The sequence below is a fragment of the Canis lupus genome, chromosome 8 (genome assembly GCF_003254725.2).
Source record: "Canis lupus dingo isolate Sandy chromosome 8, ASM325472v2, whole genome shotgun sequence".
NCBI lineage: Eukaryota > Metazoa > Chordata > Mammalia > Carnivora > Canidae > Canis > Canis lupus.
Genome location: NC_064250.1, coordinates 39,618,441 through 39,634,171, shown reverse-complemented (window position 1 = coordinate 39,634,171; position 15,731 = coordinate 39,618,441). Strand labels below are relative to the sequence as shown.

Below are 15,731 nucleotides of genomic sequence, written 5' to 3'. Positions count from 1 at the left end.
CTGGAAATGCAGAATCCTGGGCCCCACCTCAGACCAGCTAAGTCAAACTCTCAGAGGTGGGGTCTAGGGATCTACATTATGAATGAGCTGCCCACAGGATTCAGTTACACATGAAGCTTTGAGGGCCACTGGCCTGGAAGATGGGCAGTTTCTGAGCAGCTGCTGCAGTGGAGGCTCAGACACAAGGCAGCCACAAGTGGGAGGCGGGCTTCTGAAGCACCACCAGGCTGCTACCTTGTGTGGGGACACCAAGCCCTCAGCTGCAGGACGGATGCATGGTGGTCTGCGGTGGGGGTGAGTACAATCGCTGCAGGAGCTGGCCCCACACACGAGACCAGGTGCTTCCTGTTCCCTGCACCCTCACTGCCTGGTCTGAGACATCAGTCCATTATCCTCATACTCAGCCCAGCCTTTGAGAACCCAAGCTTAGGAACACCTCCCTGAAGCATCTACAGTTATCTCCTTTCTCCACTGGAATGCAGAGCCCCTTCTTTCCAGGGTCTCTTGCTTTCACAAAAGCTCCATCATTACAAAGCCTAACAAATACAGGTCACCTCCTCTTTGCATTTCTGGGAAGGTACTTCCACTTTTGACAACATTTCCATTTATTCATCCATTTGTCAACAAATACCATATTTGTTGAATATTCAATAAATACAAAAACTAAGAATGCTTAGTACACAGCACATATACACTGGAATCATCATACCTTACCCCCAAGATGGAATAAGCCTAGACACAACAGACTGAACAACCACAGATTTTTGAGACCACAAAGTTATTTGATCTCAGAACAAGAATAATAAGGTGGTTAGATTAGTCACTTACAGAAACCATCTTAGAGGGGCCCTAGGTGGCTCAGTGGTTGAGTATCTGCCTTTGGCTCAAGTCATGATCCTGGGCCCTGGGATGGAGTCCCATACTGGGCTCCCTGCAGGGAGCCTGCTTCTCCGTCTTCTTATGTCCCTGCCTCTCTCTGTGTGTCTCTAATGAATAAATAAAATAAAATCTTTTTAAAAATCATCCTAGAAATAAGCTACCATGAAATACAACATATGAATGCACTGCTAATGTGATGAACGTGCCTCCAGAACTTCCCCGGGAGCTTTATTGGTGTTAATGAGCACTCCTGACCTTAGTGACCACCTCTCCAGTCCCTTCCTCCAGACTGAACCTGGGTGGCCAAGGACTCTATCTCACACAAGTAGCTCCGAATATCTTTTGGAATAGGAATCTTGGGACGCCTGGGTGGCTCAGAGGTTGAGTATATGACTTCAGCTCAGGTCATGATCTCGGGTCCAGGATCATGATCGAGTCCCACATCAGGCTCCTTGCAGGGAGCCTGCTTCTCCCTCTGCCTATGTTTCTGCCTCTCTCTGTCTCTCATGAATAAATAAATAAAATCTTTTTAAAAAAACAGGAATCTCTTAGAATTTGATGAAGACTATAGACCCTTTCTTCTCTAACAGCCTTTTATACATGCAAATTGTGTATATGTTCCAAAGAGCTCCATCCCCAGCTCACAGATTTAGCTATGGGAATGTTCATCACTAATAGAAAAACTATTTCTCTACTCACCACACTTCTGGCACCAAATGTGAGGGGAGGGGTTGCCACATGAACCAATTCTTTCAACTCTCCATGCACCGAGTGTCCTACAATTCAATTCAATTCTGACACCAGCTATGAGAGTTGGTGCAGCTCACACAAGTTAAGGGCTCAGACCCACAAGACTGCCCCCACTTCAGACATCAACTGCAAATCCCAGGTTGTCACTTGTACTTCTGACCAACTGGCTATAAATGTGCGTTCCCACAGCCCGCTCCTCAAGCTTGATCATTTGCTTTTATAATGAGACTTTATGGCTCACAAAACTCAAAGAAACATCTACTTACATTTTTCAGTTCATTATAAATATATTATAAAGGATACAAATGAACAGCCAGATGAAGAGGTACATAGGGTGAGGTCCAGAAGAGTTCCAGGCACAGAAGCTTCTGTCCTATGGAGTTGGGTGTGGATGTGCTCACCAATCCAGAAGCTCTCTGAACCCTATATTTTAGGGACTGAGGCTTCATCGTGTAGGCACAATTATTAACTATTATGAACTTAATACCCAGCCCTTCCCCTTCCTGGAGGATGAGAAGCAGAGCCGAAAGTTACAGGCTTATAATCATGGTTTGGTCTTTCTGGTGATCAGTTCCCCTTCCGAAGCTATCCAGGAGCCCATGAAAAATTGCCTCATTAGAACAAAAGACACTCCCATCAGGAAATTTCAAGAGATTTAGGAGTTGTGTGTCTAGAAGTGGAGGCAGAAACCAAGTATATTTTTTATCATGTCACAGTAATAAAAAAAATTAGAAATGATCTGATAATGGAATTAAAGTGCATATAATAATGCATTATGCGGCTATTAAGATATTTTTAAAATATCCTTGCTGACATAAGAGCCAAAACATACTGCCTATCCTGTGACAGACATGATTTTAAGCTCTTTAAATGTTTTAACTCGTGTATTTATCACCAACCCATACCCTATCAGGTATGCTTTAATTTTACTCATATTTTATAGATAGAGATACTGAGGTAGAGAGGTTAAGTAACTTGCCCAAGATTGTATAGTTACTAAGCAGAGGAACAGGATTTGAATCCAGGAGATTTGAACTAATAAACAAAAAAAGGTAGGATATAAAGCCATCCATACAATATGATCCCATTTTAGATTTAAAAAAAAAAACTGACAGGAGATCCCTGTGGTGGCTTTATTTTATTTTTAAGATTTTTTTTTAGGGACGCCTGGCTGGCTCAGCAGTTGAGCACTTGCCTTCAGCCCAGGGTGTGATCCTGGAGCCCTGAGATCGAGTCCCGCATCAGGCTCCCTGCATGGAGCCTGCTCCTCCCTCTGATTGTGTCTCTGCCTCCCTCTCTCTCTGTGTCTCTTGTGAATAAATAAATAAATAAATAGTTTTTTTAAATAAGTAAATAAATTTAAATAATAAATTATTTATTTGTTTACGAGATTATTTATTTATTTATTCACAAGAGACAGAGAGAAAGGCAGAGACATAGGCAGAGAGGAAAGCAGATCCCTGCAGGGAGCCGCCCAATCCAGGACTGATCCCAAGACTCCAAGATCACACCTTGAACAGAAGGCAGCCACCCAACCGCTGAGCCACCCAGCGCCCCCCTTGTGGTGGCTTTAATATATGCCCACAAGTTCTTTGATTTTTTTCCTCCTTTCAAGAGTTAGAAGTCCTCTCCCCGTAAGTGTGGACTTGACTTAGTATCTTTTTTCTAATGAATAGAATATGGCAGGAAGACTTCCAAGAGTAGATCATAAAAGGCACTGCACTTCCTCCTCAGTTTCTCCCAGATCACATGCGCTGGGACAAGCGAGCCTCCGTGCTATGGACATTCTCAAGCAGTCCCATGGAGAGTCCCTGTAGACACTCTCATGAGTAAACCGTCTTACAGTCAGATTTTCCAGCCCCACCCAAACCTTCATTCAGGTGACTCCAGCCTTACCACAGACAGACCCTAAGCCAGAACCCCCTCCAGCTAAGCTGCTCTTGAGTTCCTGACCCATAGAGACTGCAAAATAATAAATGTCTTTTGTTTTGAGCTGCAAATTTTGGAGCAATCTACTATGCAGTAGGAGACTAATATATCCCCAAAATCTTTATCACAGTGAGATTATAGGTAATTTCCATTTTTTATTTTTTGTCTTACCCATATTTTCAAATTTTTCTTCAATAAATCTCTATTATCTGCATATCTCAACAAGCAGTAGAAAGACTAGAAAGAATAAACAAAGGGACAACCACCATCCTAGGTTATGGACACCCCATCAATGACAACTATGTGTGACACATTGACTGGAAACATTCGTGTCAGCCTTTGCAATGTATGTTTTACTAACAAAACTGGGCACGAGCTTCCAAAAGGAGGCACTGCTGCTCTGAAGGCGAAATGGCTGAACCAGGCAGGTCAACCGGGATTCATTGGTTCCTGATGATGTAGCCCAGGGTGAGGTGGAAGGATCTGGGCTCACGAGAACTAAGATCTTATCTCAGTTTGTATGTGTGGTTTGTTCTGTTCTGTTTTGTTTTTTTAAGATTTATTTATTTAAGACAGAGAGCACAGGGTGATGGAGTGGGAATGGCAGAGGGAGAAAGAGAATCTCAAGTAGTCTCCATGTTGAGCACAGAGCCTGACACTGGGATCAATCCCATGACCCTGAGATCATGACCTAAACTGAAATTACCAATCAGTTGCTTAACTGACAGAGCCACCCAGGTGTCCCTCCTATTTTAGTTTTATATGCAGCCCAGGCAAGTCACAAGCTCAACGGGCCTCAGGCTTCTCATCTGTCAAATGGGCATTACTTCTGTAGAATTCATGAAATTGGATATTGCCAAATAGGTTACTTAGTCCATTCAGGCTGCTGCAGGAAAACACCACAGACTGGGTGGCTTATTCCTAAAATTCCTAATACATTCCTAAAATGTATTTCTCACAGTTCTGGAGGCTAGAAGTCCCAAGATCAGGGTGCATGGTGACATTCTAGCAAGGGACTGCTTCCTGGTTCATAGTCAGTGCCTTCTCATAGCATCCTCGCAGAAGAGGCCAGGGATCTCTCTGGAGCCTCTTTCACAAATCCCATTCATGAAGTCTCCACTCTCCAGACCTAAGTACCTCCTCACAGCCCCACCTCCTAATACCATCACACTGGGCAGAGGATTTCAGTATATGAATGGAGAGTGGGCACAAATGTCCATAGCATTTACATAGAACAAATAACATGATTATACATAATGTAGGGCAGTGATATGCGGTATAAAATAGAAACATTACTTCTCTACGAGAATAATCCCTACAACCTATGGTCTTGTGAATGTAATCTTATGGACTAACAATTCTTATTTTTAGACAGTTTTTTTTTTAATGCTGAAGTATTTTAAAATAAATTATAGACATTATGAAATGTCACCCCTAAAGATCCTGTCCAAAAAAAATGAGAACATTTTCCTGCATAATGACATGGCATTTGGCCAATGATACTGCAAGAAGATCCCACCAATCAGAATTCTAAAATGATAGCATTCTCCTCACCCATCCCAGGTTTACCAGCCTTCACTGTCAGGATCTTGTTTAAATGGCAGTAGCAATTGATTGGCCATTTGTAAATCAACTGAAGTGGGCCTATGGAAATGGAGAAATACTCAAACCTAGGCGTTTACAATAAAATAGGTTTCACCCATCTACAAGGGAGAGAGAATACAGCACAGAGACATTACACAAGAAACAGGAGTGAGCCAGAAAGAGCCTTCCAATATGTGCCAAGTTGGCGGACCCACAGGGCCACTGGCTCCCTTTCCCAAATCCATGCTGGAAAAGCTACAGAGGGAAACAGAGCTTCCAGGAACCAACATCAAGAGGATAACAATAACAACAAGGCCTGAGAAGCCCCTGGGGAGGTGGCTGGGACCAGGGCCCTGCCTTGGGCACTCTTCTATACACAATACAGGGCAGGAGAGCCAGTGTTTCTGGGGACTATGTGCTCCCTAACTGGGGCACGGTCACACTTTCAGAAGCCAAACAGCAGACCACACAAGCCCCTGTGTTATTTGAAATAGAAGGATTAGAATAAGAACAAACAGACCAAGAGTCTAAAACAAGCCTGAAGTAGAATTAGAGAGACAAAATAGAAGCAGTGTGAAACAGGCAATATAAAAAACACGTAGAATTATCAGGTATGAACATTCTAACAGTGAATAATAGGCACAGGTCCAGGCTGGGACTGAAAATGAGATCCAAGGACAAAGCAAAAAAGAAAACAAAGTAGAGCTGCACAGGCAGATACTGAAGGTGCACTCATCACCACCCCCAGCTGCACCCCCCTCGCTCCCCACCCCCCGCCCCTCAGCAGCTGTGGTTCGCCTGGAGAGCTTTCTTATAAAAGACCTTGGGGAAGAAGGCATCATGTTTCCAGGTACTGGCACCACGATACTTGCTGTCCCTGGGCCTACAGTTTAGAGGTCCTTCTTCCTTCCCACCTGACCCTTTGGCCCAATGATTTCAAGTTGAATTTCTCCCTTGGATGCCCTACAGGCAGCACTGATTACACCAGGTCTCCATGCAGAAGAAGAATGTGAGGTCCCTTGTTTAAAAAAAAAATTATGGGGGTGCCTGGTTGGTTCAGTCGATTAAGAGTCTGCCTTAAGCTCAGGTCATGATCTCAGGGTCCTGGGATGGAGCCCCACATTGGGCTCCCTGCTCAGCAGGGAGTCTGCTTCTCCCCCTCCGTCTGCCTGCCACTCCCCCTGCTTGTGCTCTCTCTCTCTCTCTCTCTGTCAAATAAATGAATGAAATCTTTAAAAAAAACTTTTTTTTTAAGTATAAAAAATTATGAAGAGTTTCAAGATGGTGACAGCACATTATACCAAGCATGGGTCCATCCTGAGGCTGGGACCCTGTGGAGCTGCATTGATTTAAAGTCCAGGAAGCCTACACAGTCCATAAGGCCTGGGGGCTCCCTGGCCTTCTCCAAACCGCACCTTTGCAGCTGGGGTGCATCAACTGGCTTTGGGTTCCCAAAGATACTGCTGCTCTAAGTTTGTTTATCAGATGAGAAGATGCTGGTGAGACAAGGGCTTGAGGCTGGGTTTGAGTCTGCATGGAGGAATGGCCGGGGAATGGATTGTGACAGCTTCCAGTGGGTGGCCAAGGAGATGAAGGGAGCTCCTTAACAAATCCAAAGCCAGTTGAGAGAGACTCATACCTTCCCTAGAGCCATCCGTCCATAAAACTGCATTATCAGAAAAGCCACCAGGCCTATAGGGCCCCAGTGAAAAATTTTTAGTCAAGCTAGGGAATTTTGTTTCTTTGTTGATTAAAAAAAAAAAAGTGGAAGGTGATCGGGAAGTTCAGAGAGTCATTCAACCCCTTGGTGAAAACCTAAGGGTTCTGGAACTCTGCATCTTCTTAGACTGCCTTCTGATTGGGCATCGGGAAGGCTTGGGGGAGGGGTGCATAAAATATACGTAGCATAAAATTTTAGCCATTTTAATCATTTTTAAGTGTACAATTCAGTGACATTTAAGTACATTCACACTGCTGTGCAACCATCACCAATTTCCAGAACTTTTTCATCCACCCAAATTGGAATTCTGTCCCCATTAAACACTAACTCCCCATTGCCTCCTTCTGCAGCCCTTGGCAACCTCTTCTCCACTTACTGTCTCTATGAATTTGTCTGTTCTAGGTGTCTCAGGTAAGCAGAATCACACAATATTTGTCCTTTTGCATCTGGCTTATTTCATTTAGCATGATGATTTCACTTAGAATCCGTGTTGTAGCATGTGTCAGAATTTCATTCCTTGGGGCACCTGGGTGGCTCAGTTGGTTAAGTGTCTGCCTTCAGCTCAGGTCATGATCCCAGGGTCCTCGTATTGAGCCCCATGTCGGGCTCCCTACTTAGTGAGGAGCCTACCTCTCCCTCTTCCCACCCAGCTCCTGGCTTGTGCTCTCTGTCATGTGCTATCTGTCAAATAAATAAAATCTTTTTAAAATTTTTAAATAAATAATTTTTAAAGAATTGAATTCCTTTTTTATGGATAAATGATATTTCCTTGAGTGGATATATCACATTTTGTTTATCCATTCTTCTGTTGATGGACACTTGAGTTGTCTCTACTTTTTGGCTATTGTGGATAATGCTGATGTGAACATTAGTATACAAGTATGTGTTTGAGTCTCTGCTTTCATTTCTTTGGGGCCTATATAGGAGTGGAATTGCTGGATCATATGGCAATTCTGTGTTTAACTTTTTGAGGAACTATCATACTATTTTCCCCATCCATAAGTTTGCATTCCCACCAGCGATACATGAGGGTTCTAATTTCTCTATGTCCTCACCAACATTTGTTATCTGACAATTTTTTCAAATAATAGACATCTTAATGAGTGTCAAGTGGTATCACAAGTGCTTTTATTTTGCATTCCTCTAATTACCAATATTGAGCATTTCTTTCATGTGCTTATTAGCCATTTCTATGTCTTCTTTGGAAAAATGTCTATTCAAGTCCTGTGCTCATTTTTTGAATTGCATTTTTTGTAATTGCTGAGTTGCAGGAGTTCTCTATATAGTCTGAATATTAATCCCTTATGAGATATATGATTTGCAAATATCTTCTCCCAATTTGTGGAGTGTCTTTCCACTATTTGACAGTGTCCTTTGATACATATGGTGGAGAGGCTTTTGAGGAAATAATGTTAGCACAGCAGTCTACTGCTATCTGGAACGGGTACAAGATATTATCCGTTGGTCTCTCCATGGAGATCCATTCTACCTCCTTTTCCAGTCACCAGGTGCCTGGCTTCTCTGTATGCAACATTGGGCTCCCTTGCGCAATAAACCCAATGGCTTTGCAGTTGGGTTAAATCAACAGGTAACATCCATCAGGAGACCTGCAGGGTGACAGTTCAGCTGTACTTCTACCACAGATCACAGCTGCTATATCAGGTGGCCCTACTATTTCCAGGTTCTGGTCACTGCTTCACCCTTTTGCACCAGAAGGCCTTCCGCTCTTAGGGGCAGTAGTCCCCCCTACTCTTGCCAACCCTAAGAAACTGCACCATGCATGTTGGTTTCCCTGAACCCTATGTAGGGGAAGACATTTCCTTCAACCCTCTTAGAGTCCCTGGCTGGGTCGGAATATTAAACCAACAAAGACAGATTAATAGGAAAAAGTGTACAGATTTTATTAAATTTTTATATGTATGTGGAAGCCTTCATAAGAGGTGAAAGCCTGGAGAAGTGAACAGAGCAGGGAGTTTTATACCTTTTAGACAAAGAAGCAGGAAATTTGTCAGGATTTGACAAGACAAAGGGGTTTGGGTTAGGGATAGTAAACGATGAAGAAATCACTGGAAAGGTAAGGGTTAATTTCATAAGGTTTGTTTCTACAGATTTCTCAGCCCCAAATCCCCTGGCCTCTAGTGATAAGAATGTCTTCCTTCTTCCTGGTACAGGGATGGTACCTTCTTCCTGGTACAGGGATGGTACCTTTCATACATATGCGGTTTTATGACCAGCACCAGAGGAGAAGAAGAGCAAGGGACCAGGGGAGGTCAGAGCAACCTTCCTGGCTCTGCTGTTTCCTCAAACTCCTTCCACTTTCAGATATTCAACATGCCAAGATGACATATTTTGAGGTAGCATGTTCTGAACTCCATCATCTGCCCTTTTGCTAAACTTTCCTCAAACTAGTCCATCTGAGCATCTCCTGCTTGACACTGACTATAAGAACATACACCCTTTGGAAGCAGGAAGACCAGAATTCAAATCTTGGCTTTTCTGTTCAATCACTTGGACAGGTTCATCTCTCTGAGCCTCCCTTCTGCCACTGTCAAGTGGAAATAATGACATAAATAGGGGTCTGGGGAAGGTAGAATGGAAGAGAAAACGTGAATACCCAGCGATTTTATGTGCTCAGCAAGTACTAATCCCCTTTCTTCTGTTGGACAAAGCCAATCTTTGGTCCCTCTCACAGCTTCCTTTGGCTTCCCAGATTCTAGAGCCCCTGACCTGGTAATCCATCCCTGGTCTGGTCAGTCCTCACTATCTAGATCTCTTCCTTGCCACCTAAGTAGCCCCAGAGACATCCTCATGGACCCCATTTAAAGCCAGTGCATCTGATTGTCCCATTCCTTGAGAGGTCTTTCTGCTTAAAGTAGTTGGAAACATATTAACCAACAAACTCATTCCAAAACTTTATTTATGCAAACATTATGGTCCCAGGTAAGGAAATGACCTAACTCAATTAAAATTTACAGATCCTCGAAGTTTGAGGCTGAGGACAAATGCTAAGGACACTTGACTAGCAATTTTCCCAAGGGCTGGCCTTTTATAGTTTCCAAAATCTTACCAGACAGGTATTGGAGTGGCAGGAGGGAGCACAGCAAAGAACCAAGGCTGAGAGTGTGGCTTCTGGAGTGGATCTGCCTGCCTGGGCTTAAATGCCAGCCCACAGTCCTCCCCGCCTGCTCACTAGCTGCATGATTTAGGCAAAGAACTAATCCTCTCTGATTCTTAGTTCCCTCACTTACCAAATCAGAGTATTCATGCCAACTTCATAGTACTGGGGTAGTGATTACATAAAATAATCCAAAGTACTCAGTATAATGCTGGATACATGATTCACACTCAATAAAAGTTAGCTATTTTTTCATTTCTATTCTACACTAGTATATATAGGAAGATCCATCAGTACACAGTTGGAGACAGGGGCTACAGGCAGATGAATTATCATATTTTATGACCTTATCTCATTAAATAAGGTCCTCTTGGGGGTGTCTGGATGGCTCTTTTGGTTAAGCATCCAACTCTTGATTTCAGGTCACGTCATGATTTCAGGGATGTGGGATTGAGCCCTGCCTTGGGTTCCAAACTCAGCAGAGAGACTCCTTGAGATTCTCTCTCTCCCTCTCCCTTTGTACCTCCCTCCACTTGCTCATGCTCTCTCAAATAAATAAATAAATAAATAAATAAATATTTTTTAAAAAATTAAAAAATAGGGGCACCTGGGTAGCTCAGTCAGTTAAGCATCTGCCTTCAGCTCAGGTCATGATTTTGGGTTCCTGGAATTGAGCTCCATTTTAGGCTCCCTGCTCACAGGGGAGTCTGCTTCTCCCTTTCCTTTTGCTCCTGCTCCTGCTCATGCTTTCTCTCTCTCAAATTAATAAAATCTTCAAAAAAATAAGAGGCTTTTTTTGTTATAAAAGTAATGACTCTTTATTGTGTAGAGTTTGGAAACTATAAAAAAAATAAAGAAGAAACTAAAGGTCACCTTGTAATCTTACACACAAGTACAACCACTAATTCTTTTTGGTGCCTTTCTTTTTTTGAAGATTTTATTTATTTATTTGACACAGAGAGAGAGAGCACAAGCAAAGGGAAAAGGGAGAGGGAGAACCAGGCTCCCTGCTAAGCGGGGAGACCAACATGGGGCTTGATCCCAGGATCCTGTGATCATGACCTGGCCAAAGGCAGATACTTAACTGACTGAGCCAAGCACCACTTTTTAGTGCCTTTCCTTCCAGATTGATATACATTGGGTTTTTTTCATATGTATTTGTATTTATCGTAAGTTTTTATATACCAAGAATTTTAATACTGATTTATCACTGCCATGACCTTTTCCTTGTTTCATTGGACTTCTAAAACATGATTTTTAATTTAAATCTATCTATTGGTTCAGTTGTATGTACATCTTTAAAAGCATATGCTGTATAAAATAACATTCTGAGGGAGAAATACTTTTTCCCACTCTCATCTTGCATGACACAATTTATTCAAATTCTTCCCATGTCTCTTTCACATTAATGTCTTTTCTCCCTAGAGCCATCTCTCAGTTTTCTAGGATTTGTTGCCTTCTCTTTTGTGTAAGGTTTGCGTTTCAGCACTTTTCACATCTATTTGCTGTCACTGGAAATTTTATCCTAAACCACAAGTGAACAGTTAGTTCTGCCTAAAACAGTTCAGATTTTCTTTCTCAATATAGGATTAGATAGTAGAAAGTAGATTTTTCATGTGCTATGTGATCTCTACAATATAACCATTTAGTTCATTTCCTTTATTTTTTTTAAGATCTTATATTTAAGTAATCTCTACACCCAACATGAGGCTTGAACTCAACCCTGAGATCAAGAGTTGCATGCTCTAGGGACTAAGCCAGCCAGGTACCCCTAGTCGGTTTCCTTTAAATATTGTATTTCTAACGAGTTTTATGTGGACGTAGTACAATAATCCAAAGGAAAGGTGATTTTTCACTGATGCATAATTCTTCTTCTTAAGATAGAATATGAGTACTTAATCTGTCCCTATTAAAGGATATTTAGACTGTTTTTCATCTTTCATGCATTTTATTTTTTGAAATAGCTTGAAGAACTAGGAACATGGAAAAAGTCAAGATCCACTTCAAGAGATAACCTCTACTTTTCACTGTTCTTAGTAGCATCTCTCTGACCTCCCTGAACAGTAGCCAAATTCCACCTCTCTTTAGGACCAGTAATATTCTTTGACACTAGGTGGTGGTCAGGGGGCTGAAGCTCCAGGCCCAGGCATTGCTTGCAGTCAGGGAAGGAGTCACAGGGCAATAAATCTTCAACCAGCTCCTGCTTGCTCCTTTTTAAGCTCTGGATGCCCTACGAGCTGCTAGAAGCAAGGACACAGTCCAAAGGGTACACTTCAGTCCAGCAGATAATTTGGCCATCAGGCCACATGTGCAAGCCTACATACCCGAGTTTCTGCAGGCCAGTGTCCCACCCCTTTGCCAGTTCCTTGTATTATATAAATCAAAGCCTCAGACCTCCAGGGAGTCACCAGCTGAAAATAAGTCAGGACTGAGAAAGGAAAGAGAATTAGAACAGGGATAGCCAAACAGATTTCTGGCCCAACAATGGGATATCCAGGATTGGAATTATCCCAATAGACAAATACACCCTTGACAAGGTCAAGTATGAGGGACATTGACACTTGATACTTTGGGGTCTGGAGGTGTACAGAAAGAAACAGACCATCTCTCTCCTGAAAATTCTGCCCAGGTGCCTAATATCTCAAGAAGCTGCCCAGTTGGTTTTGCAGGAGTCATCCAAACCTAGCACAGGATGTTTTTCCTGGTGATTGATAATTCAGAATGTTCAGAATGAAGTTAGAGGCAGGAAGCTACTGAACTGAGTTCCACCCACTAATGTGTGTAAATGTTAATGTCGGCTCTCAGATGGAGGTGGGGTGGGCAGCAGGGAGTTCTGATTAGTAGCATCTCCCAGTTTCCATGGTGTAAATATTCCCACTACAGCCATCAAGCCATTAACATGATATCATTGAATGCAGTCATAGAGATGTGAATTATAGAGTATTTCTACCATATAGACACAATAGATAGAAATAACTTCAAGAGCATAGATAGTAGCATAAAGTTGTAATGTAACAAAGATGTGATGTTTTAAATATTTATTTTATGTTGTTTTCAATATAATGTACTTAATTGCAAGCTTATGTGATTTAATTTTTAATAATGGATGTCTAACTGATGGCATGAAAAATTCCTGAAAATCAACCAGCTTTCCATAAGGTGTTATAAGCCAGCACACCATTAGGACTTTCACCCTCCCTGTCACTGACATGTATGTGGGTCCCCAATCTAACGTAGAGCTAGCAGAGCAACACTGGGCAGAGTAAAAAAGTCATGTTGAATGTGAATGGCATTTGAACTGTTCCTTCATTTCTCCATTGCTCCAATGACCCAGTGTATATTAGTCAGGGTTCTCCAGAGAGATAGAATCAATAGGAGATGAGATAGATGGGTAGGAAAGTAGAGAGAGAGAGAAGATAGATAGATAGATAGATAGATAGATAGATAGATAGATAGATAGATAGATAGATGATAAGAGATTTATTTTAGGAATTGACTCACATGACTATTGGAGGCAGAGTCTCACAAACAGTTGTCTGCAAGCTAGAGAATCAGGAAAGGCAGAGGTATAATTCAGTCAGAGTCTGAAGGCCTGAGAACAGAATCTCTGATGTCTCAGGGCAGGAGAAGGGGAACATCCCAACTCTGGAAGAGAGAATTCCTCCTTCCTTCACCTTTAGTTCCATTCAGGCATCTGATGGATTAGATTATGCCCTCCCACATTGGTGAGGACTCATCTCTTCACTCAGTCCTCTGATTCAAATAGTAATCTCCCCCAGAAACAGCCTCCCAGACATCTAGAAATCCTCTTTTACCAGCCCTCTGGGCTTCCCTTTCGCCAGTCAAGTTGACATATAAAATTAACCATCACACAACCTTAAACCTTTCTTTAAAATTTGTTTTAATGATAAAATCGAGCAGATGTGCAAATCACCAAGGCACAGACAATAATGTAATAATCACTTATAAACTATCCAGTTTAAAAAGTAAAACACTAGGGGGCCTCTGGATGGCACAGTCCATTAAGCATCTGACTCTTAATTTCAGCTCAGGTCATAATCTTGGGGTCGTGAAATTGAGTCCTGCGTGGGGCTCTGGGATCAGCATGGAGTCTACTAAAGTTTCTCTCTCCATCTCCCTCTGTCCCACCCTGCATTCTCTCTCTCTCTCTCTCTCTCTCTCAATCTCTCAAATAAACAAATAAATCCTTTAAAAAATAATAAAACAATAAAAAATAAAATAAACGGTAAAACATTACAAACTCATTTGAAGCCTCCTGTGTATCTCCCTCATCACATCCCCATCCCTCCTCCTCAGAGATGATCACTGTCCTGAATTTGATGTTTACCATTGATGTCCTTACCTTCATAATCTTAGTACATATATAGGTATGCATGTGTTTGTGTATATGTGTGCAACATATGTATACGTGTATGTATTGTTTCCAGCCTCTTTTTGCAAATAGGAAAATGCAACAAAGCTCAGAGTCCAACTTGCTTAAATAAAATACCTTTTTCATTAAATTTTTTTTTAAGTTTCTGATTCTGAAGAAAGAAGCTCACCCAAAAGAGGCTTAGAGGTGAAACTGGCCTCTTTATTTCTAGCCTAAGGATAGTTTAGAAGGGTGGGTGAATGGTCATTTCAAGACTGAAATAAATCCTAATGAGCAAAAGGCTTTTTTTCTTTTTTCTTTTTTCTTTTCTTTTTTTTTTTTTTACTTCCAGATAATGACCTGTCTTCTGTTTCACTGTGAATGCCATAGGTGTCCGACCATGGTTGTCACTAATGTTTCCATCATCTGGCTTTTCATAGTCATTCTGTATAAATGCTACTATGAAGACATCCTATTCACTGAATCCTTTACTAACCATAATTTTCATCCAAGAGGTAAGAGTTAACATAGTATTTCTATTTTATCCCTTTTTTAAAATGACAAATATTGACAAACATCAAGGCAGGAAGATGTTATTTACGCAGACTGTTGTAAGCTAAAAATCACAAGATGGAGATTTGTGATTCTTTATCGAACTTGATTATAAAAGTTTTTATTGAGTACTGTCAGACTCGTAAGCTGGGGAGAGACTTCAGATTTATAACTTGGTCCTAAATGGGCAACAGCAGATATAAAATCTTGGAATTTAATATCAGCTTTGAAAATGTTAAATTGAGAGTTCGAGCCGTTTTTACTTTATGAACTGGCACATTGTAGAATGCACGGACTGTATTGATTTCTGACAGAAGAGGCTGTCTCTAAAATGGATCTGAGCATTTTCATATTCCATTTCACCCTAAAGACACATTTTAAGCTATGTCCTCTTCATTTCCATTTAGTGTGTGTGACTTAATTGAAGAAGAAAGAAAACAGCTTTACAGAGAAGGACCTCTTCCGAGAGCCTGTTGGGGTCACCACAGAGGTGGAGAATAAAATTAAGGAAATCTGCTAAATGACTTGAAGTTCATGCCATGGATTTTTTTCTCCCAAGAGTTTCAGCTCAAAGCAGATTCAAAACAATTTCCCTGGGCTATTTTTGCAACAGAGTGACAAGAAGAAAGGTGTCTTTTGTGTCACTCCTTAGTCTTTTGGCCAACCATCCCCATCTGTAGAGGCCTCCTCACAACCTCTGCCCTCCTTTCTCTCTTTCTGGGAATGCAATGCTCTTGACTCAAAGGTTTTGGAGTTTCAGGGGCCCAAGCACCCTTGTCTGGTGACAGGTCTGGGAACATGCTTATCAGGGCAGAAACCATGTTAGCATC

The 15,731-nt window shown here is 41.8% G+C and overlaps 1 long non-coding RNA gene across 3 annotated transcripts in view; it reads left to right on the top strand.

Annotated features, from left to right (window-relative positions):
• LOC112657434 (uncharacterized) overlaps positions 1-15,425 on the top strand; it is a 55,142-nt gene extending 39,717 nt beyond the window's left edge. For all 3 annotated transcript variants that reach the window (XR_004818323.2, XR_004818322.2, XR_003135005.3), the window contains 2 exons: positions 14,702-14,864; positions 15,309-15,425. This is a non-coding gene — a long non-coding RNA (uncharacterized LOC112657434). The remainder of the gene's footprint in view (positions 1-14,701; positions 14,865-15,308) is intronic.
• The last annotated feature ends 306 nt before the right edge of the window (positions 15,426-15,731 follow it).